The sequence below is a fragment of the Rutidosis leptorrhynchoides genome, chromosome 4 (genome assembly GCF_046630445.1).
Source record: "Rutidosis leptorrhynchoides isolate AG116_Rl617_1_P2 chromosome 4, CSIRO_AGI_Rlap_v1, whole genome shotgun sequence".
NCBI classification, from domain to species: domain Eukaryota; kingdom Viridiplantae; phylum Streptophyta; class Magnoliopsida; order Asterales; family Asteraceae; genus Rutidosis; species Rutidosis leptorrhynchoides.
Genome location: NC_092336.1, coordinates 496,383,189 through 496,409,143, shown reverse-complemented (window position 1 = coordinate 496,409,143; position 25,955 = coordinate 496,383,189). Strand labels below are relative to the sequence as shown.

The window sequence follows — 25,955 nt, the reverse complement described above, 5'->3', positions numbered from 1 at the left end:
GGACCGTTTGGTAGGCTACTAGACGCTGCCAAAGGTGTGGGGCGTCTAGAAACGTATACCATCATGAACGAACAGGTTACTCTTCTGGATCCGCTACCAGACGCAGTTGAGAATAGCTTGGATCCGGATGCATGTGACAAGTATGACGCCGCTGCGACGGAAGTGAAGGCAATAAAGGTTCCCTTTATTGAGGCCATTGGGAGTCAGCCGGGATTGGATACGGCTAAAATCGATAAAATGATTCCCAAGTAGTTTAGGGCCTTTGTAACTTTCTTTGATGGATGTAATCGAACTATTTTATGAATGAAAATGTAATTATGTTTGCCGTATTGCAATTATTTTCATCGATGTGTATCGTTTAGATAATATCCGACACGCTGTCGTCGTCACGGTAGCGTGGCATTTCAAGGTTATACTTGATAAATTTGTCATGACTTGCATGTATCTAGACCATGCCGGGATGCACGCGACGGGAATGAAACCCGAAGGCATCCCGTTATAGTGTCACTTCGACGTAGGTTCAACGTGAAGCGCCGTTCATGCCATTCGAACTCTAGAATATTCTTTGTTTAAGGCATGTGTAACGTATGAATGGACTTATATTTACATTTTGTATAAAAGCACCGAAGTGATGCCATAAATAGTTACGTAACGCATTAAAAAAACTGGAAAATGCATTAAATTCAAATGAAACCAAACCAATCCATGGCGCATCGCGCTTACAAATTTGTGATGATCAGTCACAGAATTAAAAGAAACATTGAAAATGGAAAACATAGTTTCAACGTGCTAAAATAGTTTAAATATAGAATTTCTTGAGATTGGTTGCGTGCCATGTACGTGGCACGAACTTGCTGTCAGGCATTTTCAAGTTGTATGCCCCTTTATCGAGGGCGACCACTACTTCATACGGACCCTCCCTGTTAGGTCCCAACTTGTCAAGGTCTTCAACTCTGCTAGCATTGTTATTACGCCAAATGTAGTTACCGAGACGGAACGAACGTTCGCGTACACGCCGGTTGTAATACTTGGCATTTTTTGCTTGTTGGCCGCTTCATTGATCGCTGCCATGCACCTGCATTCCTCTAGTAAATTTAGGTTTTCCTTCTGCTGTATCATATTTGTTCCTCATTGAATTCTGTGACGCGCCGTGTCGGAACCACTATTTCTGCTGGGATGACCGCCTCTGAACCGTAAACAAGGCTAAAAGGTGTCTCGTGATTGCTTCCTTTTGGTGTGGTGCAGAACGCCCACAAAACCATTGGTAACTCGTCTTCCCAACCTTTACAGTCCATATCCAACCTACCTCTGATGCCGAATACAATGTCCCTATTAGTGACTTCAACCTGTCCATTCGCTTGAGGGTGAGCAACAGAACTAAATGTTTGCTTGATATTTAGCCCGTCGCACCAAGCTCGAAATGGATCATGTGCGAACTGTTTTCCGTTGTCACTTACAATCTCACGCGGTACCCTAAAACGACACACTATTTCTTCCCAAACGAAATTAACAATCTGTCTACCCGTAATGCTTTTCAAGGGCTTAGCCTCCACCCATTTCGTAAAGAAGTCAACCGCCACAACAAGATGCCGTCCGTCAGGGAACGGACCAACCAAATCAATTGCCCACTTATAAAATGGCCAAGCCGATGAGACCGGGATCAATTCATGGGAAGGCGCATGAATTTTTGGCGCATGGCGTTGAAAAGAAATGCAATTCTTGATAACGTCGCTAGTGTCACGGTACATGGACGGCCAGTAGTAACCCAAACGCATAATTTTTCCTACAACAATGCGAAACCCTAAATGCATCCCACAGGTTCCTTCATGCACTTCCCTTATCACGGTTTCGGCCTCTTGCGGACCCACGCAACGCAGTAGTGGGCCCAAAAAGGACTTTTTGTAAAGTACGCCGCCACGTATGACGTACATGGTGAAATGTCCCGTTCTTATTGATTAAAAACGTTCCATATTAATTGATTTCGTTGCGAGGTTTTGACCTCTATATGAGACGTTTTTCAAAGACTGCATTCATTTTTAAAACAAACCATAACCTTTATTTCATAAATAAAGGTTTAAAAAGCTTTACGTAGATTATCAAATAATGATAATCTAAAATATCCTGTTTACACACGACCATTACATAATGGTTTACAATACAAATATGTTACATCGAAATCAGTTTGTTGAATGCAGTTTTTACACAATATCATACAAACATGGACTCCAAATCTTGTCCTTATTTTAGTATGCAACAGCGGAAGCTCTTAATATTCACCTGAGAATAAACATGCTTTAAACGTCAACAAAAATGTTGGTGAGTTATAGGTTTAACCTATATATATCAAATCGTAACAATAGACCACAAGATTTCATATTTCAATACACATCCCATACATAGAGATAAAAATCATTCATATGGTGAACACCTGGTAACCGACAATAACAAGATGCATATATAAGAATATCCCCATCATTCCGGGACACCCTTCGGATATGATATAAATTTCGAAGTACTAAAGCATCCGGTACTTTGGATGGGGTTTGTTAGGCCCAATAGATCTATCTTTAGGATTCGCGTCAATTAGGGTGTCTGTTCCCTAATTCTTAGATTACCAGACTTAATAAAAAGGGGCATATTCGATTTCGATAATTCAACCATAGAATGTAGTTTCACGTACTTGTGTCTATTTTGTAAATCATTTATAAAACCTGCATGTATTCTCATCCCAAAAATATTAGATTTTAAAAGTGGGACTATAACTCACTTTCACAGATTTTTACTTCGTCGGGAAGTAAGACTTGGCCACTGTTGATTCACGAACCTATAACAATATATACATATATATTAAAGTATGTTCAAAATATATTTACAACACTTTTAATATATTTTGATGTTTTAAGTTTATTAAGTCAGCTGTCCTCGTTAGTAACCTATAACTAGTTGTCCACAGTTAGATGTACAGAAATAAATCGATAAATATTATCTTGAATCAATCCACGACCCAGTGTATACGTATCTCAGTATTGATCACAACTCAAACTATATATATTTTGGAATCAACCTCAACCCTGCATAGCTAACTCCAACATTCACATATAGAGTGTCTATGGTTGCTCCGAAATATATATAGATGTGTCGACATGATAGGTCGAAACATTGTATACGTGTCTATGGTATCTCAAGATTACATAATATACAATACAAGTTGATTAAGTTATGGTTGGAATAGATTTGTTACCAATTTTCACGTAGCTAAAATGAGAAAAATTATCCAATCTTGTTTTACCCATAACTTCTTCATTTTAAATCCGTTTTGAGTGAATCAAATTGCTATGGTTTCATATTGAACTCTATTTTATGAATCTAAACAGAAAAAGTATAGGTTTATAGTCGGAAAAATAAGTTACAAGTCGTATTTGTAAAGGTAGTCATTTCAGTCGAAAGAACGACGTCTAGATGACCATTTTAGAAAACATACTTCCACTTTGAGTTTAACCATAATTTTTGGATATAGTTTCATGTTCATAATAAAAATCATTTTCTCAGAATAACAACTTTTAAATCAAAGTTTATCATAGTTTTTAATTAACTAACCCAAAATAGCCCGCGGTGTTACTACGACGGCGTAAATCCGATTTTACGGTGTTTTTCGTGTTTTCAAGTTTTAAATCATTAAGTTAGCATATCATATAGATATAGAACATGTGTTTAGTTGATTTTAAAAGTCAAGTTAGAAGGATTAACTTTTGTTTGCGAACAAGTTTAGAATTAACTAAACTATGTTCTAGTGATTACAAGTTTAAACCTTCGAATAAGATAGCTTTATATGTATGAATCGAATGATGTTATGAACATCATTACTACCTTAATTTCCTTGGATAAACCTACTGGAAAAGAGAAAAATGGATCTAGCTTCAATGGATCCTTGGATGGCTCGAAGTTCTTGAAGCAGAATCATGACACGAAAACAAGTTCAAGTAAGATCATCACTTGAAATAAGATTGTTATAGTTATAGAAATTGAACCAAAGTTTGAATATGATTATTACCTTGTATTAGAATGATAACCTACTGTAAGAAACAAAGATTTCTTGAGGTTGGATGATCACCTTACAAGATTGGAAGTGAGCTAGCAAACTTGAAAGTATTCTTGATTTTATGAAACTAGAACTTTTGGAATTTATGAAGAACACTTAGAACTTGAAGATAGAACTTGAGAGAGATCAATTAGATGAAGAAAATTGAAGAATGAAAGTGTTTGTAGGTGTTTTTGGTCGTTGGTGTATGGATTAGATATAAAGGATATGTAATTTTGTTTTCATGTAAATAAGTCATGAATGATTACTCATATTTTTGTAATTTTATGAGATATTTCATGCTAGTTGCCAAATGATGGTTCCCACATGTGTTAGGTGACTCACATGGGCTGCTAAGAGCTGATCATTGGAGTGTATATACCCATAGTACATACATCTAAAAGCTGTGTATTGTACGAGTACGAATACGGGTGCATACGAGTAGAATTGTTGATGAAACTGAACGAGGATGTAATTGTAAGCATTTTTGTTAAGTAGAAGTATTTTGATGAGTGTATTGAAGTCTTTCAAAAGTGTATAAATACATATTAAAATACTACATGTATATACATTTTAACTGAGTCGTTAAGTCATCGTTAGTCGTTACATGTAAGTGTTGTTTTGAAACCTTTAGGTTAACGATCTTGTTAAATGTTGTTAACCCAATATTTATAATATCAAATGAGATTTTAAATTATTATATTATCATGATATTATCATGTATGAATATCTCTTAATATGATATATATACATTAAATGTCTTTACAACGATAATCGTTACATATATGTCTCGTTTAAAAATCATTAAGTTAGTAGTCTTGTTTTTACATATGTAGTTCATTGTTAATATACTTTATGATATGTTTTCTTATAATAGTATCATGTTAACTATATATATATATCCATATATATGTCATCATATAGTTTTTACAAGTTTTAACGTTCGTGAATCACCGATCAACTTGGGTGGTCAATTGTCTATATGAAACATATTTCAATTAATCAAGTCTTAACAAGTTTGATTGCTTAACATGTTGGAAACATTTAATCATGTAAATATCAATCTCAATTAATATATATAAACATGGAAAAGTTCGGGTCACTACAGTACCTACTCGTTAAATAAATTTCGTCCCGAAATTTTAAGCTGTTAAAGGTGTTGACGAATCTTCTGGAAATAGATGCGGGTATTTCTTCTTCATCTGATCTTCACGCTCCCAGGTGAACTCGGGTCCTCTACGAGCATTCCATCGAACCTTAACAATTGGTATCTTATTTTGCTTAAGTCTTTTAACCTCACGATCCATTATTTCGACGGGTTCTTCAATGAATTGAAGTTTTTCGTTGATTTGGATTTCATCTAACGGAATAGTGAGATCTTCTTTAGCAAAACATTTCTTTAAATTCGAGACGTGGAAAGTGTTATGTACAGCCGCGAGTTGTTGAGGTAACTCTAGTCGGTAAGCTACTGGTCCGACACGATCAATAATCTTGAATGGTCCAATATACCTTGGATTTAATTTCCCTCGTTTACCAAATCGAACAACGCCTTTCCAAGGTGCAACTTTAAGCATGACCATCTCTCCAATTTCAAATTCTATATCTTTTCTTTTAATGTCAGCGTAGCTCTTTTGTCGACTTTGGGCGGTTTTCAACCGTTGTTGAATTTGGATGATCTTCTCGGTAGTTTCTTGTATAATCTCCGGACCCGTAATCTGTCTATCCCCCACTTCACTCCAACAAATCGGAGACCTGCACTTTCTACCATAAAGTGCTTCAAACGGCACCATCTCAATGCTTGAATGGTAGCTGTTGTTGTAGGAAAATTCTGCTAACGGTAGATGTCGATCCCAACTGTTTCCGAAATCAATAACACATGCTCGTAGCATGTCTTCAAGCGTTTGTATCGTCCTTTCGCTCTGCCCATCAGTTTGTGGATGATAGGCAGTACTCATGTCTAGACGAGTTCCTAATGCTTGCTGTAATGTCTGCCAGAATCTTGAAATAAATCTGCCATCCCTATCAGAGATAATAGAGATTGGTATTCCATGTCTGGAGACGACTTCCTTCAAATACAGTCGTGCTAACTTCTCCATCTTGTCATCTTCTCTTATTGGTAGGAAGTGTGCTGATTTGGTGAGACGATCAACTATTACCCAAATAGTATCAAAACCACTTGCAGTCCTTGGCAATTTAGTGATGAAATCCATGGTAATGTTTTCCCATTTCCATTCCGGGATTTCGGGTTGTTGAAGTAGACCTGATGGTTTCTGATGCTCAGCTTTGACCTTAGAACACGTCAAACATTCTCCTACGTATTTAGCAACATCGGCTTTCATACCCGGCCACCAAAAATGTTTCTTGAGATCCTTGTACATCTTCCCCGTTCCAGGATGTATTGAGTATCTGGTTTTATGAGCTTCTCTAAGTACCATTTCTCTCATATCTCCAAATTTTGGTACCCAAATCCTTTCAGCCCTATACCGGGTTCCGTCTTCCCGAATATTAAGATGCTTCTCCGATCCTTTGGGTATTTCATCCTTTAAATTTCCCTCTTTTAAAACTCCTTATTGCGCCTCCTTTATTTGAGTAGTAATGTTATTATGAATCATTATATTCATAGATTTTACTCGAATGGGTTCTCTGTCCTTCCTGCTCAAGGCATCGGCTACCACATTTGCCTTCCCCGGGTGGTAACGAATCTCAAAGTCGTAATCATTCAATAATTCAATCCACCTACGCTGCCTCATATTCAGTTGTTTCTGATTAAATATGTGTTGAAGACTTTTGTGGTCGGTATATATAATACTTTTGACCCCATATAAGTAGTGCCTCCAAGTCTTTAATGCAAAAACAACCGCGCCTAATTCCAAATCATGCGTCGTATAATTTTGTTCGTGAATCTTCAATTGTCTAGACGCATAAGCAATCACCTTCGTTCGTTGCATTAATACACAACCGAGACCTTGCTTTGATGCATCACAATAAATCACAAAATCATCATTCCCTTCAGGCAATGACAATATAGGTGCCGTAGTTAGCTTTTTCTTCAATAACTGAAACGCTTTATCTTGTTCATCATTCCATTCAAATTTCTTCCCTTTATGCGTTAATGCAGTCAAGGGTTTTGCTATTCTGGAAAAGTCTTGGATGAACCTTCTGTAGTAACCAGCTAGTCCTAAAAACTGGCGTATGTGTTTCGGAGTTTTCGGGGTTTCCCACTTTTCAACAGTTTCTATCTTTGTCGGATCCACCTTAATACCTTCTTTGTTCACTATGTGACCGAGGAATTGAACTTCTTCCAACCAAAATGCACACTTTGAAAACTTAGCGTACAATTCTTCCTTCCTCAATACTTCTAACACCTTTCTCAAATGTTCACCGTGTTCTTGATCATTCTTTGAGTAAATAAGTATGTCATCAATGAAAACAATGACAAACTTGTCAAGGTATGGTCCACACACTCGGTTCATAAGGTCCATGAACACAGCTGGTGCATTAGTTAAACCAAACGGCATGACCATAAACTCGTAATGACCGTAACGTGTTCTGAAAGCAGTCTTTGGAATATCATCTTCTTTCACCCGCATTTGATGATACCCGGAACGTAAGTCAATCTTTGAATAAACAGACGAGCCTTGTAGTTGATCAAATAATTCGTCGATTCTCGGTAGTGGGTAGCGGTTCTTGATGGTAAGTTTGTTCAACTCTCAGTAGTCGATACACAACCTGAATGTACCATCTTTCTTCTTGACAAACAAAACAGGAGCTCCCCACGGTGATGTGCTTGGTCGAATGAAACCACGCTCTAAAAGTTCTTGTAATTGGCTTTGCAGTTCTTTCATCTCGCTGGGTGCGAGTCTGTAAGGAGCACGAGCTATTGGTGCAGCTCCTGGTACAAGATCTATTTGAAATTCAACGGATCGATGTGGGGGTACTCCCGGTAATTCTTTCGGAAATACATCGGGAAATTCTTTTGCAATGGGAACATCATTGATGCTCTTTTCTTCAGTTTGTACTTTCTCGACGTGTGCTAGAACAGCATAGCAACCTTTTCTTATTAGTTTTTGTGCCTTCAAATTACTAATAAGATGTAGCTTCGTGTTGCCCTTTTCTCCGTACACCATTAAGGGTTTTCCTTTTTCTCGTATAATGCGAATTGCATTTTTGTAACAAACGATCTCCGCTTTCACTTCTTTCAACCAGTCCATACCGATTATCACATCAAAACTCCCTAACTCTACTGGTATCAAATCAATCTTAAATGTTTCGCTAACCAGTTTAATTTCTCGATTCCGACATATATTATCTGCTGAAATTAATTTACCATTTGCTAATTCGAGTAAAAATTTACTATCCAAAGGCGTCAATGGACAACTTAATTTAGCACAAAAATCTCTACTCATATAGCTTCTATCCGCACCCGAATCAAATAAAACGTAAGCAGATTTATTGTCAATAAGAAACGTACCCGTAACAAGCTCCGGGTCTTCCTGTGCCTCTGCCGCATTAATATTGAAAACTCTTCCACGGCCTTGTGCATTCGTGTTCTCCTGGTTCGGGCAATTTCTAATAATGTGGCCTGGTTTTCCACATTTATAACAAACTACATTGGCATAACTTGCTCCGACACTACTTTCTCCGCCATTACTCGTTCCGACACCATTTGTTCCTTTCGTTCTATTAACCCCTGGTCCGTAGACCTCACACTTCGCCGCGCTATGACCATTTCTTTTACACTTGTTGCAAAATTTGGTGCAGAACCCCGAGTGATTCTTTTCACACCTTTGGCATAGCTGCTTCTGATTGTTGTTGTTGTTGCGGTTATTATTGTTGTTGGGATGATTGTTGTAGTTGCTGTTGTTGTTGTTGTTGTTATTGTTGGGCCGTTTGTTGTAGTTGCGATTGATGTTGCGATTGTTGGGATAATTGTTGCGATTATTGTTGTAATTGCTGTTGTTGTTGTATTGGTGATTCTTATCACCGTTTTCCTCCCACTTTCTTTTGACTTGCTTCACATTGGCCTCTTCAGCAGTCTGTTCTTTAATTCTTTCTTCAATCTGGTTCACTAGTTTGTGAGCCATTCTACATGCCTGTTGTATGGAGGCGGGCTCGTGTGAACTTATATCTTCTTGGATTCTTTCCGGTAATCCTTTCACAAACGCGTCGATCTTCTCTTCCTCATCTTCGAATGCTCCCGGACACAATAGGCACAATTCTGTGAATCGTCTTTCGTACGTGGTAATATCAAATCCTTGGGTTCGTAACCCTCTAAGTTCTGTCTTGAGCTTATTGACCTCGGTTCTGGGACGGTACTTCTCGTTCATCAAGTGCTTGAATGCTGACCACGGTAGTGCGTACGCATCATCTTGTCCCACTTGCTCTAGATAGGTATTCCACCATGTTAACGCAGAACCTGTGAAGGTATGCGTAGCGTACTTCACTTTGTCCTCTTCAGTACACTTACTTATGGCAAACACCGATTCAACCTTCTCGGTCCACCGTTTCAATCCGATCGGTCCTTCGGTTCCATCAAATTCCAAAGGTTTGCAGGCAGTGAATTCTTTGTAGGTGCATCCTACACGATTTCCTGTACTGCTAGATCCAAGGTTATTGTTGGTATGTAGCGCAGCCTGTACTGCGGCTATGTTTGAAGCTAGAAAAGTACGGAATTCCTCTTCATTCATATTCACGGTGTGTCGAGTAGTCGGTGCCATTTCCTTCAAAATAGTTAAATGGAACAAGTTAATCATACAGAATATTAAGAGTAGTTAATAGTATTTCGTAGCATAATATGAACTCATTTATAAAAGCTTTTTCTTCATATTAGCGTTTTATAAGTTTAAATTCGGGTAGTACCTACCCGTTAAGTTCATACTTATTAGCTAATATACAATTCAACTACTACAATTCTATATGAAAAACTGATTATAATAATATTTCGCGTTCAAACTTTTATACAATATTTTACAAACTTACAATACCGCTTATTTTACATAAAGCATGAAATATAGCACACAATAACTTTGATACAAGATAGTTGTGAAGACAATTCTAGCTAGTACACAAGTCGTTCAGCAAAGGCAATAAAGACACGTAATTCATACGTCCAGAAACAAGTCATGCATTCTGGTTTTACTAGGACTACTTCCCATCCTTGGTCTTGTGCAACATAACCGTTATGGCCGTTGATAAGACAGCGTGTTGTAACGTCATCAAAGGGACGAGGGTTACGTAATGTCCAACAGTCCCGTAATAATCTAAAAACCTCATTTCTTACCCCAATTACCGACTCCGTCACTTGTGGAAACGTTTTGTTTAATAGTTGTAGCCCGATGTTCTTGTTCTCACTTTGGTGAGAAGCGAACATTACTAATCCGTAAGCATAACATGCTTCTTTATGTTGCATGTTAGCCGCTTTTTCTAAATCACGAAGTCCAATATTCGGATATATTGAGTCAAAATAATTTCTTAACCCGTTGCGTAAAATAGCATTTGGGTTCCCCGCAATATATGCATCAAAGTAAACACATCGTAACTTATGGGTTTCCCAATGTGATATCCCCCATCTTTCAAACGAAAGTCTCTTATAAACCAAGACATTCTTGGAACGTTCTTCGAATGTCTTACAAACTGATCTCGCCTTAAATAGTTGTGCCGAAGAATTCTGGCCGACTCTAGACAAGATTTCATCAATCATGTCTCCGGGTAGGTCTCTTAAAATATTGGGTTGTCTATCCATTTTGTGTTTTTAAACTGTAAAATAGACAAGAGTTAGATTCATAAAAAAATACTTATTAATACAAGCAATTTTTACATATATCATAAAGCATAAGAACACTATATTACATATATTACACCACACGAATACAACTATCTTATTCCGACTCGCTCGTTTCTTCTTCTTCGGTTTTGGTTCATTTTGCCAAGTTTCTAGGGATATATGATGTTCCCCTAATACGAGCCGTCGTTGTCCACATTGGTTTAGAAAAACCTGGTGGTTTAGAGGTTCCCGGGTCATTGTTACAACTTAAGGACTTCGGGGGTTGACGATACATATAAAGTTCATCGGGGTTGGAATTAGATTTCTCTATTTTTATGCCCTTTCCCTTATTATTTTCTTTTGCCTTTTTAAATTCAGTTGGGGTAATTTCTATAACATCATCGGAATTCTCGTCGGAATCCGATTCATCGGAGAATTGGTAATCCTCCCAATATTTTGCTTCCTTGGCGGAAACACCATTGACCATAATTAACTTTGGTCGGTTGGTTGAGGATTTTCTTTTACTTAACCGTTTTATTATTTCCCCCACCGGTTCTATTTCTTCATCCGGTTCCGATTCTTCTTCCGGTTCCGATTCTTCTTCCGATTCCGACTCTTCTTCCGGTTCCTCTTCGGGAACTTGTGAATCAGTCCACAAATCATTCCAATTTACATTTGACTCTTCATTATTATTAGGTGAGTCAATGGGACTTGTTCTAGAGGTAGACATCTATCACATAATATCAAACACGTTAAGAGATTAATATATCACATAATATTCATATGTTAAAAATATATAGTTTCCAACAAAAATGTTAAGCAATCATTTTTAAAGAAAACACGGTCGAAGTCCAGACTCACTAATGCATCCTAACAAACTCGATAAGACACACTAATACAAATTTTCTGGTTCTCTAAGACCAACGCTCGGATACCAACTGAAATGTCCCGTTCTTATTGATTAAAAACGTTCCATATTAATTGATTTCGTTGCGAGGTTTTGACCTCTATATGAGACGTTTTTCAAAGACTGCATTCATTTTTAAAACAAACCATAACCTTTATTTCATAAATAAAGGTTTAAAAAGCTTTACGTAGATTATTAAATAATGATAATCTAAAATATCCTGTTTACACACGACCATTACATAATGGTTTACAATACAAATATGTTACATCGAAATCAGTTTCTTGAATGCAGTTTTTACACAATATCATACAAACATGGACTCCAAATCTTGTCCTTATTTTAGTATGCAACAGCGGAAGCTCTTAATATTCACCTGAGAATAAACATGCTTTAAACGTCAACAAAAATGTTGGTGAGTTATAGGTTTAACCTATATATATCAAATCGTAACAATAGACCACAAGATTTCATATTTCAATACACATCCCATACATAGAGATAAAAATCATTCATATGGTGAACACCTGGTAACCGACAATAACAAGATGCATATATAAGAATATCCCCATCATTCCGGGACACCCTTCGGATATGATATAAATTTCGAAGTACTAAAGCATCCGGTACTTTGGATGGGGTTTGTTAGGCCCAATAGATCTATCTTTAGGATTCGCGTCAATTAGGGTGTCTGTTCCCTAATTCTTAGATTACCAGACTTAATAAAAAGGGGCATATTCGATTTCGATAATTCAACCATAGAATGTAGTTTCACGTACTTGTGTCTATTTTGTAAATCATTTATAAAACCTGCATGTATTCTCATCCCAAAAATATTAGATTTTAAAAGTGGGACTATAACTCACTTTCACAGATTTTTACTTCGTCGGGAAGTAAGACTTGGCCACTGTTGATTCACGAACCTATAACAATATATACATATATATTAAAGTATGTCCACAGTTAGATGTACAGAAATAAATCGATAAATATTATCTTGAATCAATCCACGACCCAGTGTATACGTATCTCAGTATTGATCACAACTCAAACTATATATATTTTGGAATCAACCTCAAACCTGTATAGCTAACTCCAACATTCACATATAGAGTGTCTATGGTTGCTCCGAAATATATATAGATGTGTCGACATGATAGGTCGAAACATTGTATACGTGTCTATGGTATCTAAAGATTATATAATATACAATACAAGTTGATTAAGTTATGGTTGGAATAGATTTGTTACCAATTTTCACGTAGCTAAAATGAGAAAAATTATCCAATCTTGTTTTACCCATAACTTCTTCATTTTAAATCCGTTTTGAGTGAATCAAATTTCTATAGTTTCATATTGAACTCTATTTTATGAATCTAAACAGAAAAAGTATAGGTTTATAGTCGGAAAAATAAGTTACAAGTCGTTTTTGTAAAGGTAGTCATTTCAGTCGAAAGAACGACGTCTAGATGACCATTTTAGAAAACATACTTCCACTTTGAGTTTAACCATAATTTTTGGATATAGTTTCATGTTCATAATAAAAATAATTTTCTCAGAATAACAACTTTTAAATCAAAGTTTATCATAGTTTTTAATTAACTAACCCAAAACAGCCCGCGGTGTTACTACGACGGCGTAAATCCGGTTTTACGGTGTTTTTCGTGTTTCCAGGTTTTAAATCATTAAGTTAGCATATCATATAGATATAGAACATTTGTTTAGTTGATTTTAAAAGTCAAGTTAGAAGGATTAACTTTTGTTTGCGAACAAGTTTAGAATTAACTAAACTATGTTCTAGTGATTACAAGTTTAAACCTTCGAATAAGATAGCTTTATATGTATGAATCGAATGATGTTATGAACATCATTACTACCTTAATTTCCTTGGATAAACCTACTGGAAAAGAGAAAAATGGATCTAGCTTCAATGGATCCTTGGATGGCTCGAAGTTCTTGAAGCAGAATCATGACACGAAAACAAGTTCAAGTAAGATCATCACTTGAAATAAGATTGTTATAGTTATAGAAATTGAACCAAAGTTTGAATATGATTATTACCTTGTATTAGAATGATAACCTACTGTAAGAAACAAAGATTTCTTGAGGTTGGATGATCACCTTACAAGATTGGAAGTGAGCTAGCAAACTTGAAAGTATTCTTGATTTTATGAAACTAGAACTTTTGGAATTTATGAAGAACACTTAGAACTTGAAGATAGAACTTGAGAGAGATCAATTAGATGAAGAAAATTGAAGAATGAAAGTGTTTGTAGGTGTTTTTGGTCGTTGGTGTATGGATTAGATATAAAGGATATGTAATTTTGTTTTCATGTAAATAAGTCATGAATGATTACTCATATTTTTGTAATTTTATGAGATATTTCATGCTAGTTGCCAAATGATGGTTCCCACATGTGTTAGGTGACTCACATGGGCTGCTAAGAGCTGATCATTGGAGTGTATATACCAATAGTACATACATCTAAAAGCTGTGTATTGTACGAGTACGAATACGGGTGCATACGAGTAGAATTGTTGATGAAACTGAACGAGGATGTAATTGTAAGCATTTTTGTTAAGTAGAAGTATTTTGATGAGTGTATTGAAGTCTTTCAAAAGTGTATAAATACATATTAAAACACTACATGTATATACATTTTAACTGAGTCGTTAAGTCATCGTTAGTCGTTACATGTAAGTGTTGTTTTGAAACCTTTAGGTTAACGATCTTGTTAAATGTTGTTAACCCAATGTTTATAATATCAAATGAGATTTTAAATTATTATATTATCATGATATTATCATGTATGAATATCTCTTAATATGATATATATACATTAAATGTCTTTACAACGATAATCGTTACATATATGTCTCGTTTAAAAATCATTAAGTTAGTAGTCTTGTTTTTACATATGTAGTTCATTGTTAATATACTTTATGATATGTTTTCTTATCATAGTATCATGTTAACTATATATATATATCCATATATATGTCATCATATAGTTTTTACAAGTTTTAACGTTCGTGAATCACCGATCAACTTGGGTGGTCAATTGTCTATATTAAACATATTTCAATTAATCAAGTCTTAACAAGTTTGATTGCTTAACATGTTGGAAACATTTAATCATGTAAATATCAATCTCAATTAATATATATAAACATGGAAAAGTTCGGGTCACTACACATGGGAGCTTTCATACGGATTTTTCTAGCTGTTACACTGTCAGCTGGTAGCGTACCGCCTTTGAGGTAATTGACGATCGAATTCATCCAAGTGCTCACCTCCTCAACTGGTGCTGCCACCTGTAAAGCATCACGTTATAATCATTACTTATGGAACATATTGACAAATTAGTGGTGTAGGTTTTATAAGCACGACATCTTGATACCTGTACCACGTCGGTGGATTTTGATCGACAACTTCCACCCATAAGTCCTTAGCGAAGTGGCTGAACGTCAACGAAGCAAGCTTGCTGAGGGCGTCAGCTTTCTTGTTCATTGATCGTGGCACTTGCGTGATTGAAAAAGAATCAAACTTGTTGGCTAACTCTTCCGCCAGTTTCAAATATTTTTGCATCGCAGGATCTTTGGATTCGAACGTTCTGTTCAACTGATTCACTACCAATTGTGAATCAACTGCCACTTTCAGTGCCTTAATGCCCATATTTTCCGCGATACGTAACCCAAAGAGTAACACTTCATATTCCGCTTCATTGTTAGAAACAGGGAAAGCAAAACGTAAGGCGTAAGTATGTTCCTCACCGTCTGGGCTGGTAAGAATTAGGGCAGCACCGGACCCGTGTGAGCTTGACGCTCCGTCAGTGTAAAGTTCCCACGTGACGTGTGATAATGCTAAAAACGAACATATAATTCATAGCATTATTCCTCAAGAAAGACAAGCTTTTAGTTGCAATTGTTCTATTTAAAAGTGATATTCGTTTAAATATTAAAAGGTGAAGACAAAAGACAGATTCGACGAATTGAAGACGCAAACGACCAAAAAGCTCAAAAGTACAAAATACAATCAAAGAGGTTCCAATTATTGATAAGAAACGTCTCGAAATTACAAGAGTACAAGATTCAAAACGCAAAGTACAAGATATTAAATTGTACGCAAGGACGTTTGAAAATCCAGAACCGGGACCAGAGTCAACTCTCAACGCTCGGCGCAACGAACTAAAAATTACAAGTTAACTATGTATATAAATATAATATAATATAATATATAATTAATTATATAAATTATATATATATATATATATATTATATTTATATAATAAACCGTCGGTAAACAAAGAGCCAAAATGGAGTAAGCTGTAATTACAAACTCCGCGACTCGCGGAGTCTGAAGAGCAAAAAGGCCGCGAGTCGCGGAGCCCCAAAAACTGAAACTCCCTATAAAGCCCAACGAATTCTGATCAATTTTTCATCCAATATCCATCAATCTCTCTATCTATATACGTAATATTTATATTTATAATTTATATTTTAATTTTAATTTTAATTTTAATCCTAATAATAAGGGTATGTTAGCAAATGTTGTAAGGGTGTAAGTCGAAATTCTGTCCGTGTAACGCTACGCTATTTTTAATCATTGTAAGTTATGTTCAACCTTTTTAATTTAATGTCTCGTAGCTAAGTTATTATTATGCTTATTTAAATCCGAAGTAATCATGATGTTGGGCTAATTACTAAAATTGAGTAATTGGGCTTTGTACCATAATTGGGGTTTGGATAAAAGAACGACACTTATGGAAATTAGACTATGGGCTATTAATGGGTTTTATATTAACTAAAAAATACCTTGTTAATTTAATATACAAACTTATAATTCGACGTATTTATATATAACCACATACGCTTGACTGGGTACGGTGGGCGGGATATCTATAAATACCAATAATTATTCATTTTACCGGACACGGGAATGGATTAATAGCTACTAGAATTATTAAAACAGGGGTGAAATTATGTACAAGGACACTTGGCATAATTGTTAACAAAGTATTAAAACCTTGGGTTACACTCAGTCGACATCCTGGTGTAATTATTAAACAAAGTATTAAAATCTTGTTACAGTTTAAGTCCCCAATTAGTTGGAATATTTACCTTCGGGTATAAGGATAATTTGATGAGGACACTCGTACTTTATATTTATGACTGATGGACTGTTATGGACAAAAACCAGACGAACATATTAAATAATCCAGGACGAAGGACAATTAACCCATGGGCACAAAACTAAAATCAACACGTCAAACATCATGATTACGGAAGTTTAAATAAGCATAATTCTTTTATTTCATATTTAATTTCCTTTATTTTATATTTAATTGCACTTCTAATTATCGCATTTTATTTTATTATTATTGTATTTAATTGCACTTTTAATTATCGTACTTTTTATTATCGCAAGTTTATTTTATCGCACTTTCATTTATCGCAATTTCATTATCGTTATTTACTTTACGCTTTAAATTAAGTCTTGTATTTATTTATTATTTTACATTTGGTTTTAACTGCGACTAAAGTTTTAAAATCGACAAACCGGTCATTAAACGGTAAAAAACCCCCCTTTATAATAATATATTACTTATATATATATATTTGTATTTTTATAAAAGTAAACTAATATAGCGTTAAGCTTTGTTTAAAAAGATTCCCCGTGGAACGAACCGGACTTACTAAAAACTACACTACTGTACGATTAGGTACACTGCCTATAAGTGTTGTAGCAAGGTTTAAGTATATCCATTCAATAAATAAATAAATATCTTGTGTAAAATTGTATCGTATTTAATAGTATTTCCTTGTAAAATTTAATAGTATTTTATACCCCTCTGCTCAAACATCAAGTATTTTTGGCGCCGCTGTCGGGAAACTCTTAAACGCCGAAAGCGCAACGCTAAATATTTAAAAAAAAAAGATTTTTATTTTTAGTTTACTTTTATTAAAATTCACTTTTGTAAAAATACGTTTTTTTATTATTCGAAAATATAAAAAGAAAACAAAAATTTATATATATTTTTTAGATTTTGTCAAATATTTAAGTTTTATAAAGTTCCTTTATTTTTATTTTATAAAAATATAAGTTTTATTTAAATATTTTGTGTTTATTTAGAACATATAAAAAAAACCGAAAAAAAAAATTAATATATATATAACTCTATTTTTAAGATATTTTTAAAATTTTAAAGTAGTTCTATTTTTATTTTAGTTTTTAAATATAAGTTTTTATTATATAAATATTTTTATTTAAACAGAAAACATAAAAAAAATATAAAATAAAAAAAAAAAACGCGTCAAATTTTAAACTGTACCTGAGTTGAAAATTGGAACCCCGCGACTCGCGGAGTTTACAGCCTCGAATACCGCTACTCGCGGAGCAACTCTGACACCGACAGAAACCCTAATCTCGCATTTAATACGGAGTAATTAATTAATTATTATTATTTAAACCCTAATTAGGGTATTATTAGTATAATATTTAGGTTTAATTTTCTTATTTTATTTAGTTTTAATTAGTTTAATATATATAAAATTAATAGTTTTATAAAATAAATAATATAAAGATAATATTTTTATAAAAATTGTACTTTTTACAACTTTTAGTATATTTTTATATTTTGTCCCTTTTTAATTATTTTAGCGTAATATTTGTATTTTTCGCTCGTATTTAGTTTTAATACATAGTTTTTGCCATAATTATTTTTACTTCTAGATTTTTAGGCTTTGCCGTAAAATCCCTTAAGTGCTTTTTCTTTTGACTAAGATTTAGGTACTTTAGAATTTTGCGACGCCTTTTTAAGTTTTAGTTTTTTTTTAAGTTATTTCCATTTGGGATTTAGTTTTTCCTATAAGCCTTAATATTTTTAGACGCCTTTTACCTATGTATCAATTATCATTCCAATTAGTAATCTCAATTTGCGATTATAATTTTAAGTTAGTTGTAGTAATAAGGTTAGGTTAGTCAAGTGTTTTTAAGTTTTATAAGTTTCTTTTATTTTTCCGTCACCTTTTATATTTCAACCATTTTTCTTTTTCGACCTTTTTCGACGAACTCTTTTTCTTTCTTATTTCTCGCCATTCTAGTTTTTAGGACATAGAGTTTTTATTCTACTTCTTATCTAAATTTCTTAAAATTACGAAAATTTATATTAAGTGGTTAAATTGATAGACATCAAAATTTTCTGGTTCGTAGTAATAGTTGGATTTGTATGTGGACCGGGTTATTGGAGCCAAACAGTCCTCAATTATATTGAGACCTAACGAATCCTGCCCCTCTGCTGCATCTTTTGGCTATTCGAAACGTGAGCAAAATCAGAAAAGTCTATTGATTGGATAACTTATTATAATTTTTCTTTCCTTTTAAAAACTAATAGGATATTCAGTGAATGCACCGAGCAAGACGTTCACCACCTTTTGTACGTTCACCACCTGTAACTAGATCAAGACATTTAGCAAATATTACCGCCGTTGATTTTTCTTTAGAATCGTCATCCAGTCGACCAAGTACTCCAGTTCAAATTTCCGATAATCCATTTTTTGAACCCGACCTCACAATTGAGAATCCGGAGAATATTTAAGGACGATTCATAGATCCTGAACCACTAAACTTTCCTCCGGAACCACCAATCATTCAAATAGAGATTGTTGAGGAACGAACCATTAAATCAGAATCCTCTAGTGATTCCGATTCAACAAATTCAATTATGGAAGTAACAGAACCATTAAGTATGGAAGACCGAATGAGAGCTAAACGCACTGGCCAAGGTCACGCAATTACTCATCCAGACATTAATGCGCCAGATTATGAAATCAAAGGACAAATTATACACATGGTGACTAATCAATGCCAATTTAGTGGTGCGCCGAAGGAAGATCCAAATGAATATCTACGTACCTTTAATAGGATCTGCACACTATTTAAAATCCGAGAAGTAGAGGATGAACAGATATATCTCATGTTATTTCCCTGGACTTTAAAGGGAGAAGCCAAAGATTGGTTGGAATCGTTACCTGAAGGGGCGATCGATACATGGGACGTTTTAGTTGAAAAATTTCTTAAAGAATTCTTTCCGGCATCTAAAGCCGTAAGACTTCAAGCAGAAATTGTTACGTTCACACAGAAACCAAATGAAACTCTATATGAGGCATGGACAAGATTTAGAAAATTATTGAGAGGATGTCCGCAACATGGTTTAGACACCTGTCAAATAGTACAAATATTCTACCAAGGATGCGACATCACTACAAGGAAAGACATAGATATAGCAGCTGGTGGTTCTATTATGAAGAAAACAGAAACTGATGCTTACAAAATTATTGATAACACTGCTTCCCACTCACATGAGTGGCACCAAGAAAAAGATATCGTTAGATCATCTAAAGCAGCTAGAGCCGATTCTAGCCATGACTTAGATTCCATTTCCGCAAAGATAGATGCTGTCGAGAGACGAATGGAAAAGATGACTAAAGATATTCACTCAATATGAATTAGTTGTGAGCAGTGTGGAGGACCACATTTGACAAAAGATTGTCTCAGTATTGAATTAACAATGGAACAAAGAGAGAATATTTCATACATAAACCAAAGGCCTGGAAATAATTATCAGAATAATTATCAACCGCCAAGACCGATTTACAATCAAAACCAGAATTATAACCGAAATATTCCATACATCAACCAACAAGGTCCTAGCAATCAACAAGTATCCAATAATACTTACAACCAGCAAAGACCTAATTTTCAAAACAAACCACCACAACAAACCGATGATAAAAAGCCGAATTTAGAAGATATGATGACGAAGCTAGTTGAAACTCAAACGCAGTTTTTCACATCTCAAAAACAAACTAATGAACAAAATGCTCAAGCATTTAGAAATCAACAAGCTTCTATTCAAAACTTGGAACAAGAAGTAAGTAACCTAGCAAGGTTAATAGGTGAAAGAAAACCGGGAAGTTTACCTAGTGATACAAATGCTAACCCCTGGAATGAAACAGCTAAAGCTATTACCACAAGAAGTGGTACAACACTTAAACCACCTGAAATACCTGTAACTTCTGATGAAGCTATTCCTACTCCACAAGAACCACAACCTAATCAAGATAAGGAAAAAGAACCGGTAGTTGAAAAGGTTAATGAAGATAACACAATTAAGGATAAACCTTATGTTAAACCATACCAACTACCACTTCCTTACCCGAGTAAAATGAAGAAAGAGAAACTTGAAGCCTAGCAATCCAAATTCTTGGATATGTTTAAACAGATAAATGTAAATCTTCCTTTCATTGATGTGATTTCAGGAATGCCTAGATATGCTAAATTCTTGAAAGATCTAATCTCAAATAGAAAGAAAATGGAAGAACTCTCGGCTGTTACCATGAATGCTAATTGTTCAGCAGTGCTGTTGAATAAGATACCAGAAAAATTATCTGATCCAGGAAGTTTCACAATTCCATGTTTTCTGGGTAGTCTTAGTTCAATAGAAGCATTGGCAGACTTAGGTGCTAGTATAAATTTAATGCCGTATTCACTATACGCTAAACTAGACCTTGAAGAATTGAAACCAACCAGAATAAGTATACAACTAGCCGATCGATCAATAAAATATCCTAGAGGGATAATGGAGAACATGCTAGTTAAAGTTGGTACTTTAGTATTTCCAGTAGATTTTGTTGTTCTGGACATGGAAGAAGATTCTCAAGTTCCTCTCATATTAGGAAGACCATTCTTAAACACGGCTAAAGCAATGATAGACGTGTTCGGTAACAAATTGACCCTAAGTATAGAGGACGAGAGTGTTACCTTTTCAGTTGATAGAGCAATGCAACAACCACAATATGCAGATGATACATGTTATTATATTCAAACTATAGATGCACATGCAGAATTATTAGAAGAATTTCCAGAATTACAAGGAACAGGAGAATGTTCTTTAGGAGAAGGAACAGAACAAATTGATGAAGCTGAAATGTTAGCTACACTTATAGCTAATGGATATGAACCAACAACAGAAGAAATTCAAATGCTAAAAGAAAAAGACAGATATCAATATAAATCATCGATAGAAGAACCACCAAAATTAGAGTTAAAGCCACTTCCAAACCATTTGGAATACGCTTATTTACATGGTGAATCTGAATTACCTGTAATAATATCGTCTTCTCTTACTGAAAATGAGAAATCACAACTCATTTCTGTGTTGAAAGCTCATAAACCAGCCATTGCATGGAAGATTCATGATATTAAAGGAATAAGTCCTTCGTATTGCACACATAAAATCCTTATGGAAGAAGGTCATAAAACGTATGTGCAACGCCAATGAAGACTAAATCCTAATATGCAAGATGTAGTTAAGAAAGAGATTATTAAACTGCTAGATGAAGGTTTGATATATCCAATCTCTGATAGTCCATGGGTAAGCCCAGTTCAATGCATACCTAAGAAGGGTGGCATGACTGTCATTACAAATAAGAAAAATGAGCTTATTCCTACTAGGACTGTAACAGGATGGCTTGTGTGTATTGATTATAGAAAATTAAATGACGCCACCAGAAAAGATCACTTTCCCTTACCTTTCATTGATCAAATGTTGGAAAGATTAGCCGGAAATAGTTACTATTGTTTTCTAGATGGATTTTCCGGATATTTTCAAATTCCAATAGCACCCGAGGACCAAGAGAAAACCACATTCACGTGCCCTTATGGTACTTTTGCTTACAAACGCATGCCATTTGGACTTTGCAACGCCCCTGCAACCTTTCAAAGGTGTATGATGGCGATTTTTCACGACATGATAGAAGAATGCATGGAAGTTTTCATGGATGACTTTTCAGTCTTCGGTGATACATTTGAATCATGTTTAGCTAATCTTGAACGAATGCTTATTAGATGTGAACAATCAAATCTAGTACTTAATTGGGAGAAATGCCACTTCATGGTTAAAGAAGGCATCGTTCTTGGTCATAAAATTTCGAAGGAAGGAATTGAAGTGGATAGAGCTAAAGTAGATGTAATTGCTAAACTTCCACATCCCACCAATGTTAGAGGAGTTAGGAGTTTTCTAGGGCATGCCGGTTTTTACCGACGTTTCATAAAAGATTTTTCTAAAATTGCCACTCTTATGAATAAACTCCTAGAAAAGGATGCTCCATTCATCTTTTCAGATGAGTGTATCAAATCTTTTAATATTCTTAAAGAGAAACTAACTAATGCGCCGATCATGATAACACCAAATTGGAATCTACCATTTGAATTAATGTGCGATGCAAGTGATTTTGCAATGGGAGCCGTTTTAGGACAAAGGATTGAAAAATGATTTCAACCTATATATTATGCTAGTAAGACGTTACAAGGAGCACAAACAAACTATACAACTACTGAAAAAGAACTCCTTGCTATTGTCTTTGCTTTTGACAAATTTCGATCATATCTCGTTCTAGCAAAAACGGTGGTCTATACCGACCATTCTGCTCTTAGATACCTATTTTCAAAACAAGATGCTAAATCAAGATTAATCCGTTGGATCTTACTCTTACAAGAGTTCGATATTGAAATCCGAGATAAAAAAGGAGCAGAAAATCTCGCCGCTGATCATCTTTCTCGTCTTGAAAATCCCGAATTAGAAGTTCTAAATGAATCGGCCATACAAGATAACTTTCCTGATGAATATCTATTGAAGATAGATTATAATGAAATACCATGGTTTGCAGACTATGCAAACTACTTAGTTTGTGGATTCCTTGAAAAAGGATTATCGTACCAAAAACGAAAGAAATTCTTCAGTGATATAAAACACTATTTTTGGGAAGATCCACATCTGTTTAAAAGTTGTCCAGATGGAATAATACGCCGATGTGTATTCGGAGATGAAGCTAGTAAAATTTTAAACCATTGTCACACCGGACCAACAGGAGGGCATTATGGGCCTCAACTAACAGCAAGAAAAGTTTATGATGCTGGATTCTATTGGCCTACAATTTACAAAGACGCACACCTTCTTTGCAAATCCTGTGATGCTTGTCAAAGGGCCGGAAAAATAAGTCAACGTGATGAAATGCCACAAAATGTCATTCAAGTATGTGAAGTATTTGACATTTGGGGTATTGACTTTATGGGTCCATTTCCAAAATCTCATAATAATCTATATATTCTCGTTGCCATTGATTATGTATCTAAATGGGCAGAAGCACAAGCTCTCCCAACTAACGATGCACGAGTTGTAGTTAACTTTTTAAAACGTCTTTTTGCAAGGTTTGGAACACCGAAAGCTTTAATAAGTGATCGGGGTACTCATTTCTGTAATAATCAACTTGAGAAAGTTCTTAAAAGATATGGAGTAACTCATAAAATCTCCACCGCATATCATCCACAAACAAGTGGACAAGTTGAAAATACCAACCGAGCTTTAAAACGTATTCTAGAGAAAACCGTAGGATCAAATCCGAAGGAATGGTCCATTAAATTGGAGGATGCACTCTGGGCTTTTAGAACAGCCTACAAAACTCCAATTGGAACCACACCTTTTAGACTTGTTTATGGAAAAGCATGTCATCTTCCAGTAGAAATTGAACACAAAGCATTTTGGGCTTTGAAGACATGTAATCTTGATTTACATGAAGCTGGACGTCTACGATTTAGTCAACTAAACGAATTAGAAGAATTAAGACATGAAGCATACGAAAATTCGTTAATCTATAAAGAAAGAACGAAGAAATGGCATGATAAAAGAATCAGAAGTTCAAAAGAATTTAAAGAAGGAGACAGAGTTCTTCTTTTCAATTCACGATTCAAGCTATTTCCTGGAAAATTGAAATCAAGATGGTCTGGACCATTCATAGTCAAAAGAGTTTTCCCATACGGAAGGATAGAATTAATAAATTCAAATGGGATTGAATTTAAAGTTAATGGTCACAGAGTTAAACATTACATACATGGTCCGATGGAAGTTGACAACGAAGTTAATCACAATTTCGACACCACAGCTAACTAAGTGTGGGGAGAATCAATTCTTTTAAGGATAATATGTATTTCTGTTAGAGTTAGATTGTCTGTTTTCGTGTAGTTCTCGAAAATAGAACCCGAATGGTCTTTCCCTAGCAGACCCTAAAGAACTAGTCTTCTCCCCCCATTCTGAATTTTTATTTTTTTAGGTTTTTACGAAATGAAGACTGCCTGTGAACTAAACCATGGTCTAATGCTACACGCTTTGATCACTAAACGTAATAATGACACACTTCCGAGTGAAATAGTATCAGTAATCAGAGAAAGATTGGACGGAGTAAGAAAAGAATCCAGATGCGAAGATAATAAGTTACAATTTGGTAAAGGAAAATCAAAATCCGCAGCGAAAAGAAGAGCACGACACCTTGAAAGATGTCACAAATGCGGAAAATGGTCACATGGAGGTAAATGTTCAAATAATCAAACCTATTCAAACACCGAATTTGTTACTTTATGCAGAGACGGACCGTTCATATGTTTAGAAGAAAAAACACTGAATGCTCGAGGTTACGCCTATGTAGCCATGGAAAACCAATTAAACTGACTATCTTATGAATGAGATAGATCGTATAACTAAGAATACTATCTCACAGGTAAGTCTGTACAGTTTTTATTTTTAATTTTTTTTTTAACCTTTTGATAATAAACGCTAATTTGTTCGCTAAAAAGTATTAAATTGGTATTGAATAAAATTAGGTTTGGCGACCGAAATTATTGATATCATTCAAAAATTTATTACATCACTGCGAAATTTAACGTTTATTCTTAAGGTATAAATATCTTTAATCAATCAACCCAAAATATTTCAAAAATTCGTCATGAGTTAAATTAGGTCATGGAACCGAAATTACTTTACCGAAAAGAGGGGCGTATATTTTTGATAATATCTGATTGATTAAAGTGGGATAAAAAGAGAAAAAGATTTTTAATTTCATTTTTACCATGTTTTTAAAATTAATATATAAATTTTAAATTAATATTGTAAACTTTGTAAAAACAATATATTTAAAATTGTAAATATTTGAAAAATTAATATAAGTTTGGTGTGAATTTATTATATGAATTTTTAAATTAAGTTTGGTGTGAATTTTTAATTTTTAAAATATGAATTTTTAATTTTATGCATTTCAAATTTTAAATTTAGTGTGAATTTTTAATATTAATTTTGAATTTTATGTATTTTTAA

The 25,955-nt window shown here is 34.7% G+C and overlaps 1 non-coding gene across 1 annotated transcript; it reads right to left on the bottom strand.

The window, feature by feature from the left end:
* Positions 1-19,856: 19,856 nt before the first annotated feature.
* On the bottom strand, positions 19,857-19,963 carry LOC139845968 (small nucleolar RNA R71). Its single transcript, XR_011758718.1, has one exon. It is a non-coding gene; the product is annotated as a small nucleolar RNA R71 (small nucleolar RNA).
* Between the last annotated feature and the right edge of the window lie 5,992 nt (positions 19,964-25,955).